Genomic DNA, 10,542 nt, shown 5'->3' on the forward strand with positions numbered 1-10,542 from the left:
GGCTAGAGGAAACAAAAGACCAGAGTAATATTGGTCAGTCAATATGAATACTTGGCACAGAACAGGGTACTGATTGGTGGAGCAAAGGGAATTTTTATGATAAACAGACTGGATGAATAAAAAATGAGTGGTTTAATAAGAAAGCTTCTTGTCAGCAAACTTATCAATCCCCTGGTCGGGGCAACCTTGAAAGGAACTGTGCATATGGTTCCGCAAAGTAAGCTGAATAGCAGCCTCCCTCTCCTTTCCTGGATATTTCAGGGAAATTTCTCTGACAATTATTGCATATCTTCATGACAGGCTGACTCTGTACCTACATCTAGTGGTTCTCTGTGAATACTGCCACATACTGAGAAAACCACATCACTATCAAGAATAGCGACAGCCACTTCAAATTAAAAAATAACCACTGTCATGAACATTTATCTATTTATTTGATTGATTGATTGCGTGTAGGCTATCCTTTCCCTTACAGGCTCAAGGCAGCTTCCAACATGTAACACACACACAATAAAATGATGCCCAGTGTCCAATAACTTATCTATAAAATATGCATGCAGATGGTGATAAAATATATGAAATTAAGCATAATAAATCCCTAAAGCCTAAGCAGAAAAATAGGGAAAGGAGGGGAGAGAGGCCACTAGCATGCCAAGTAGCCAAGACAGGTGGGGAAGGACTCTCTCTAATTAAACCACTGTATCTCTACAAGGCACAAACTCAGGATACTATCCATCCATGTGCACCTACAACAATCTTTGGCCTCATTTTCCTCTGTCATCTTTTTGAGGAAAACACACAGAGAAAAACACTTCAGCAAATGTCAAATGCACAAGCACCAGACCAAGGAACTACTCCCCTTTTTGGACCCTGTCGCACTTGTATTCCAGGGTCTTCAACCAATCTGGGTACCACGTTCTGGGGCTCAAACTAGCCAGAACATGGGCCCTCCAAGAGGCATCAACAAAGGGCAAGTTTTTCTCCCTGTCAATTGTAAAGGATACTCTCTAGACAGAGGGAAACACCTCTCATACTCACAGAGATGCCAGTGTCCCCTTTCATCACCGTAACTGTCACAGCATCTCTTGCTCCCCAGACCCTCATCCCTCACAAATGTCCTTGTGGATTTACAGAGATATTATTTTGCCATATATGTATAGAGACAGATGTAGATATATAGCTATCTTATATTGTTATAGCAACGTTGGCAAAATCTAACGATCATTAAATCTGGTGATTGGAGCTGCAAGACAGATCTTTCCACAACCCTAAAAAAAGCCTCAAAGCAGCCTCCATAGGAACTAGGGTTGCCAACCTCCAGGTGAGGGATGGAGTTACACCCAGTCTCCAGATGACAGAAATCAGTTCCCTTGGAGAACAGGACTGCTTTGAAGGGTGGACTCTATGGCATTACACGTTACTGAGATTGCTTCCCTCTCCAAACCTCATCTTCTAATATTCTGTCCCCCAAATCTCCTGGGATCTCCCAACCTGGAACTGCCAACCCTAAAGAAGGAAGCAAGAAAAAGAGAGGGTCTACGGAGGCTTTTGGGGAAAGGAAAGAAGAAATAGTGAGAGAAGGGGAAAAGAGATGCCTCCCGCAAGTCCTTGCTGGTTCCCACTTGTTTATATGTGTAAAATATACACACACATACACATAATGTAATATTTATATGATTATAGAAAGTTTGGAACCGAAATATTCAATTGCACACAATCTACCTAGAGCTATATTTTTCCTGCTTTTATGTTTTCCTCTTGTACCCACTGATCCATTAAATACGTGTGAAGAACTCTACTCATCTGCATGTGTGTCTTTTACATGACTTCTAACTACTCCAGTAAGATCTATGCTTATTGCCTCAGCATATTTTGTAGGGAAATAGCGTTAATTATTTCTGTTGTACTTCTTCGTTAAGACCTGACAGCAGAACACTGCAACAGAAAACTAACGTGGAGTGGTTTTGATTTCCTCAAAGTCATTCAGAAGTCCTCAGTCAAGTTGGGTTTAAGTTCTGGGCTAGCAGTTGGGCTAATTCAGTGATCCCAATGTATGCTGAAATGTAGATATTTATGTCCTGCTTTTCTCTCCAATAGGGATTCAAATCAGTCTTACATCATCAGTCTACTCTCCTTTAATTTATCCTCACAACAGCCATGTGTGGTAGATTAGGCTGTGAGACAGGCCCAAGTTCACCCAGATCCTAGTCTCAAACTTCAGCCATTGCATTATGCTGGCTCGTGCTGATAAGGGCCAAAAAATGCCTTGAAAAATTGCTACTTTGTTGGATACTTTGTTGGATCTGCTGTGTTCTAGTCAGAAGGGAAAACAGGGGCACTGTATTAATTCCCCCCACACCAGTATTAAATCATCCCCTATGGAATAAATAAGGGGATATCAGGATTCCCAGTGCCACCCAGACTATAGTTAATTCCATAAGGAAATTCCTGAAGCATTACCATTATTCCTTCTGAGTCCTGGCCCACCAAAAAAGGAACATCAGGAGGTACTATGGATTGTCCTGCAAGGAGGATTCCTGAATGTGGTTTTGGAATGTGATAAAGATCTGAGCGAGAATGAAAAGTGGCTGTGATCCAGCAGAAAAACTGAAAAAATAAAGCAACAATTGATTGGTTAGTAGTGCTGCAATAGAAAGCTGGAGAGGAGCCATAGCTTATGGGTAGAGAATTTACATGCAGAAGGAACCCACTGAATCCCTCGTTGCCTCCTTTCAAAGCATCTCAAATAACAACACTGAGAAACAGGCTTAGCCTTGGATCCCACAATCTATCGACCAAAGGATCAAGGACCTTTCTTGCATTCTCCTTCCTCCACAGTCTCTTCCAACCCTGGGAAAAATAATTCCTGGGTTCATAGGACCTGCATAGACTAAAACTAAGAGGGTGGGGCACTACACTGAGCAGGGGGAAGAGGACAAAAAAGTTGCCCCTTCCCTCTTCCTTTTCTTCAAAGCAGATCTCCCCTTAATTCATCTGGTCCTGCTACCCCCAAATTATTCCTTCTGGGGTTGGAAGGTTCTGGGGGTAGGCATGACAAAAATCTATTAGCTGGGTGCTAGGTGTGCTGAGAAGTGGCAGCCACACTGATTAAAATATAAAGATAAATGTTTTTTAAGTGGATAGAAAAGCTGGCCAACAGGGATATCCTGCAGCCACCTTACTAGCTACAGAAGGATGGAGAACCCAACTTCCAAGATGAAGGAGGAAATTAGACCTGAGAGTGTCAGTCTACAGATAGACAAAAGGTAACACAAAAGTAAGGGGGAGTCTCTAACCTTACAGCCCTGTCTAACTGACCACTTGCTCGCACCCTGCTGGGTCTTCTCAGTTCCTCTGCATGCTTTTCATTGCTACTTTCAACAAGATCTAATAGTAGTAGTGTCTTCAGCTGACAGAACATAGGAGCCAGCCAACCCTTAGGAAATATCAGTTGTGAGTAGGCAAAGATTGGGCTGCATAAAAGGCACCTTCCTATGTCCAGAGTTCAGAATTATCTCTGATTAAATTTTTAAAAGTCTTTTTAGAACTATTCTGGATAACTAGCCATATAAACAAACAGATTTCATTTATAGAATTGTCCTGTTGTTCCCTCAAATGCATGTGCTCAAGCACGCATACAGAACTGGTGACCCTAACATCCCATTGGAGAGACTTCAGTTTTTGACGGAATTAATTCTTAACATTCACCTTATGTCTTTGTCCCTGAGCAGCTTCTAACATTATAACATTTAAAGACAAGAGTGTTGGTGTTGGTTTCCAGTGTTGGTTTCCCAGCAGAGATTAGCACATGGCAAAATGCCAGAAATCAATTGGGGAGTGAGGGTCTTTGGCTGGAAAATATGCACATAAATTTCACTTGGACTGTGATTAAAAATGAAGACATGGCCTACCACACCTTAGCTTTAAAATAACAGACAATTACTAATGCTTGAAGTGAAAGAGTGGCCCCTGAAATATGGTAACCTTTATCCAAAGAAGGCTTTTAAATTCTTGTCAAAGGAGCATCAGATTTATATATTTTAACCTGGCATTTCTTTCAGAAGAATAGTGGGGCATTAGAAATCTTACATCATTTATAAACAACCCTGTGTCCTAAGCCAACTGTCACCCACACTTCACAAACAGGGTAGCTTTCTTAAACCAGTTTACAATATATCAATCAACATGTAGTGTCCATATTTTTATAATACTCCCCGCCCCTTTAAAAAATAATGGTTGTGCCTGAACTATTTGGAATCCCTGCATCCACAAACTGGGAATTTGTGAGACTTTTATTGATTAAGCAAAATTCATTAGGAATTTTGTTCCTTTAAGACTGCAGGAGTTGACCCCAAAGCAAACAAATCAACGTGAACCATTAATTTAAAAACATCAGAGGAAAACAGCAACTCAATGAAACTTTTTGGCATTTAATCAGCCAGGTTTTCAATATAAAAATGCACAGGATTAAAAAATACCATCAGGATGAAATTAAACCAATAATATGAAGCAATTAGTTTTGCATTACTGGAGAATTCCTGAACCACAGAAAAAGTCTTATAGAAGCAGAAAACAGGTCAAGCGTGTACATTCTGAAGAGAGCTCTGGAAAGGGAAATTATATATACTGTGAAAAATAGCCAAATGTTGCCATCAGCTGGCCAGCTGGAAGGAGGTTAGGCAGCTAGGAGCTAGGAATTGGTCACCAATGCAGAAGCAGTGATAGATGCTACTTTATCCATTCTTATCAAATGGGGCAGTGCTATTTGGTTTGTATGAAAAGGAGGCCCAAGGCAATTACTTCTGTGGGTCATCTGCCTACAGAAAACTTTAGTCCCCTTTGCCCTGACAATTAAAGAGGACAGTTGCCTCACAATATCCCCACAATAAAGAGATGGCTCACAGACATAGAAGCAGATTCTAAGCACAAAGCCTTAGCTGGGTAGACAAGAGCCTGACACAGCCCCTTGGAACAACTCTGAATAATTGGCATTAGAACCAAATGGTCAGCTTTTTGGAGGACAGATGAACAGCTACCCCTAACAGTTGATTAGCACAAGTGCCACTTGTTTTACAGGGCTATGCTATGGCATCTCTGACTGCAGCACAGATCTGGTTTGGGGTCAACAACACTACCCTGACTCATAGTATTGGCTGCCAAAGATTGAATTCTAGAGTTTTACATTTCTGTGCTTTCATTCAAAGATAAAGCATGACCTGGAAACCCAGTTCCATCTTCTTTGAATGGAAATGGTAGCTATAGTCCCAGATGTTCTCATGTCAAATATAGGTGGAACAAAATGCTTTCAGGAGTTCTTAAAGATGAATCAAGCAAGACAAATGTGAAGAGAGTTTGGACTGTTGCACATCCATGATCCTGTGATTTGTACTTGCTTCATCTTGTGCCATTGGGGTGGAAGTTATTCAGTTCTTACGTGATGGGAGTCCTAGCTGAATTTGATTGATTTTCAAGCTGTAAATTAGTGTAAATTGAAAAGAAGTCAGGAAGGGTCGGTTCCCAAATTAAGAAAGGCAGATATATACTTCTTTGAAAAGCAGTTCCCCTATAAAAGATCATGAACTAGTCCAGAAAAGGAAATTTTGTCGATCATTTTTGTTTCTTATGGGAAAATAGTTAGCAGCACCTAAGCATTTTTCCTGAATATAAACCATTGGGGTGGGGGTGGGGGGGGATCTGTATTATTCTAGAGAGTAGATGTAATAATCAATCCTTAAAAATCTATTATTACTGTATTTCAATTGACAAAATTTTATCTACATTCAGCTACTTTAAGAAGTTAAGGCACATACCTTTAGAATTAGATGGTGCTTCATGCGTTTATTGTGTAAGTCAAATAATATAATGAATGAGTGTGAAAAATCATACCATCCACATATAATATAATCTGTCCAGTTTCTGTTTCCATGGGCAGGTTGATTCCCTGTCATCACTGTTTATGTCACTTCTTAAGAACATAAGAACAAGCCAGCTGGATCAGACCAGAGTCCATCTAGTCCAGCTCTCTGCTACTCACAGTGGCCCACCAGGTGCCTTTGGGAGCTCACATGTAGGATGTGAAAGCAATGGCCTGCTGCTGCTGCTGCTCCTGAGCACCTGGTCTGCCAAGGCATTTGCAATCTGAGATCAAGGAGGATCAAGATTGGTAGCCATAGATCGACTTCTCCTCCATAAATCTGTCCAAGCCCTTTTTAAAGCTGTCCAAGTTAGTTGCCATCACCACCTCCTGTGACAACATATTCCAAACACCAATCACACGTTGCGTGAGGAAGTGTTTCCTTTTATTAGTCCTTATTCTTCCCCCCCAGCATTTTCAATGTATGCCCCCTGGTTCTAGTATTGTATATTGTGTTGTGTATTGTGTATCTAGTATTGTTCTAGTATTGTGTATCTAGTATTCTTCCAATATACTTTTAAGAAGAAATTTTTGAGAAAAGAAAAAAGGCTTACTGATCTTATAGAAAAGAGATAGGCCGTTGTCATTCAGTTCATATGGATGCAGACTAATGAATACCATATAATGCATCAGAGCCCTCCCAGTGTGAAGTTAGATGGAAAACAGTACAAAGTAATTCAGAGGAAATGAACTTCTGGACTAAATTTTCTAGACTAAACAGTAAAGATGCATCTGTACGAGCAATTCTCCAGGGATATGTCCCCACATATTATGGAAATAGCTGGTGCAGTTCATGGTATGTGGAAGAGTCTCCACGAAAACCATGACCTCATTTCTAATTACCCTACAATGTTTTTCCTGATGCCTGGATCCAAATTGTGAAGAACACTTTCTGCTTGAAACAACAAACTGTTGCACTTGTCAGGACACCCATCTAGTGGCCCAGCCTGCCAGATTTGGGTGCCAGTCCAAGAGTAAAGATACTTACAAACAGGTGCCTAAGCCCTTCAGTCTATTTGAAGCCAGTGGGCTTAGAAGGATGTAACTCGTGTTAGAACATTACTAGGCTACTATATCCTGTAGCTCTTGTTCTTTAACTGTTTCTCTATTCTTTGTGCATGTTTACTGAAAACATACAAAATGCAGCAAAGGAATAAAGCAAAGCAAACAAGGGAAAATAAAAATGTAAAAGCAAATAAGAAAATAGCACAGATGAGTAAAACAAGATGAAAGGTGACAGTGGTGCAGACATGCTATACACAATCCAAAGAAAATTAGCCATAAGAACAGCCCTGCTGTATCAGACCAGTCCAGCTACCTGCTTCTCACAGTGGCCAGATACCCAGTTCTTCTGGAGGGCATAGAGGTCATGTTTGGCCACTGCACTGCTCACCCCCAATTCCCTAATTAAGCCCAAGGCCATTGACATCAATGGAACAATTTGGTTTGTGAAGATTCTCTCACTGACTTTCGTGGGATTGACTCATAGCCAATATTATTGTCATCACAATTCTTGGTTATTTGACTGAGAGTGTCCAGTAGAGACAATTCAACTATCTTCTACTGAACATATCTATATTTTGTGTTTGCTTAAAAATTGCTAAACCACATCCTAGCATTCACATATCTGGTATCCATTATTAAAGGCCATTTATAAATGTTTGGTTAAATCAAAGGGATGAACTAGTTGCTGGTTCTAAGGTGTTGTTGTGAAAGCCTAGAAGGGCTTAAGATGGAATAGAGTATGTCAGATCTATGCTTGTCAGCTCAATATGAGGAATGGGAAGAGGCAACAGTCCCGCAGTGATGATACTAGCATTGTTACAGACAGGTATAACCGGGGGTGTAGCTTGTTAAAATGGCACCCAGGGCAAGTCCTGGGCACTCTCCCCCCACAGCACAGCTGTGCAATGCCTCATGCAGAAATGCAGCTGAACACTGTGGAGATTGGATGTGAGGTCAGCTGACTGGCCCCACTCCTGGTCTCCATGTGAAGATTGGGGTGGGGTGAACCTGTTGGCCCCACCACTAACCTTCGCGTGGAGGTTGGGAGCATGGCCAGCTGGGTTTACCCCATTCCCATCTCCATGTGGAGGGTGTGTGTGAGGCCAACCAGACCCAATCTCTATGTGGAGAGCAGAGAAGCAAGGGGTTGGTTGAGCTTGGTGTTAGCCAGGCTGAAACTGAGCACACAGCTGGTACTCCGGTTCTCCTCTACATTTATACTGTTGACTCCATCCCCCAAGCTCTACCTGACCAGAGGTGGTGAGTGGGGGGGGGGGTGGAGCCATCACTATAAAAGTAGAGGAGGGCCAGCTGTGTGCTCAGTTTGCTGTTGGCCTCAATGATTCTTGAAGCCAGCTTTAAACTACAGGCTGAAAGCCTGCAGTTTGCTTCTGGCCCCAGCCAGCTGAGACCAGTAGCAAATGACCTCTCTGAACTCCATGAGAAGATCAGGATAGGGCATCCAGTCCATCATTCAAACTCAATGTGGGATGGCCCCTCCCAAGCTCCACATGCAGTTTAGGAGTATCTGGCCTTTAACTGAACCGAGGCACAGTTGTGAGGGGAGTGTGTGCCCCTTGGAAGTCATGCCCTCTTCACTATACCAGTAGGTACAACTGTCTGAATGTTTCAGGTGAGAATGGGAAACAAACCAATCTCCAATTTCTTTATTGCAAAGCTAGTGTTCCAACTGCTTTTTGGTCTGGGCTTGATCAGATAATGATCAATAACATTTCTAAAAGAACATCAGTGTTTTTAAAGAGAAAGTTTGGTTAATTTGCTTTCCTCCTTTGAATATTGAAAAATTCTGCCTGAATTGCTTAGAAAACAAAAAGAAATCTTATTCCATTAATATATTTTCGCAGATGCCTTTCTCGGTTTCAAATTTTAACTTACCACTAGTAAGTACTATAGTTTCAACTTCAGAAATAAATATTTCCTTCCTTCCTTATATAATCAGCACAGCAAAAGTAGCTATCAGATCTGATAGAAACTTACATTATCCAGGCTACCAATGCAAGGGAGGCCATACCTGCAAACATCAGTCAGCCATCCCATAGTTCTCCTGCAAACACTTGTCTGCAAAATGATAACAACTCAAATTCTCCTCAACAGTTACAGTGGCCACTAATATTATCCTGTCTATTTTAGCCTGACAAAACAGCCTGTTTATTTATGTTTCCTTTCCAGAAATTACATTGAATTACTGCCATTTCTCAAGCAGCAGAGTGTAACTGCAAGATGTTTCTTGTCCGACCAGGTTTCCTGTTTGTGCTTTAAATTTTAAACACTACTGTCTTTGCTATCCAAGATCCAAGGTAAGGCTTACATTTAAGATAATGATCACACCTCCATCCATCAATGAAGTGCGCGCAACAGAAGGCCCATGTGAGATGGTGCCGTCAGATCTCCTGTGCTCCCTGTTGAATGGAATTGCCTCATCCACTCAGCCGTTCTGAATGTCTGTGAAGGAGTTGGCCTATGATTAATGGCCAAGGATCTTTAAGCAATTGTTCACAGCAAATTGTTGCAGTTCTTGCTCACTAATTTTATGTAGTGCATACAAAGCTGCCCTATAGTTTGCAGTATTAAATTATTCTGGCCACATTGTTGTAGATGTTTTGCATGACCCATGGAAAAATGGAGAAAGTTACAGCGGCAGTCTTATGCATGCTTACTTGGGAGTAAGTCCCACTGCAATCAATTTTACCAAATATTCATTAGAACAGACTGCTCAAGGCCAATTACAATCAGGCTCAAGCACAGTATTGTTCTCATTTCATATGTCAAATTGTGCAGATGAATAATCCTCACATAAATGGGAGCCACTGAATCTGTCAAATTGGTGCACACCAGTCTGAACACATCATAGTCCTATTCATTTCTCATCTCATAGTTCATACCATAGAGCTTTGAGGTGTGTGACCACCATGTTCCCAGAAACAACCAGCCACCACAACTTCCATCATGAAGGTTCAGGGATACAGACAGGTCAGACAGTCACAGTTTACTACCTATCATATTTTTTAATATATAAAAAGCCCTGATCCGTTCACATACCAAGTTCTCGAAGAAAATGTCAGTGAAATAAAATTTGGTGAAGAAAATGTCAGAGCTAACGGCCTCAAGGGGAATACAGCCCAAGAAGAAGACTCAAGGGTCGTTTCCCCACTTACCTCGACCAAAGGTTGTTGCACGCTACTCCCAGCGCGCGTCATTTCTGGAGCGCTCCCGGGCTTCCCCATGACCCTGCGCAAAGGAGCTGTTTCGAGGAGCACCAGGAATGATGCGCGCTGAGGGGGCTCGACAACGGCAGCGTCGGGGCGGCTGCGTTGTCGCTGCCCCTGTAGTGGGGAGTGCCGGGGGACCCCGTGCTACTTGGGGAGAGTAGCGCGCAGCAGCAGGTAAGTGGGGAAACGACCAAGGTTTCTGCAGACATTTAACTGGAGGGCGGAGGGGGAGGGACACCTGCCATTGTACACTGTTTCCCCATCCCTTATAAAGTCCATTGTTGTCTGAAAGGGGCTAATGCCATCAAGCAGTAAACAGAAACATGCAAGTGTGAATTAGCCTTCAGGCTGCTGCAAATCATTTTGGCTCAATGGATTCATTTGAACCAGAGG

The sequence above is a fragment of the Sphaerodactylus townsendi genome, linkage group LG01, assembly GCF_021028975.2.
Source record: "Sphaerodactylus townsendi isolate TG3544 linkage group LG01, MPM_Stown_v2.3, whole genome shotgun sequence".
NCBI classification, from domain to species: Eukaryota; Metazoa; Chordata; class Lepidosauria; order Squamata; family Sphaerodactylidae; genus Sphaerodactylus; species Sphaerodactylus townsendi.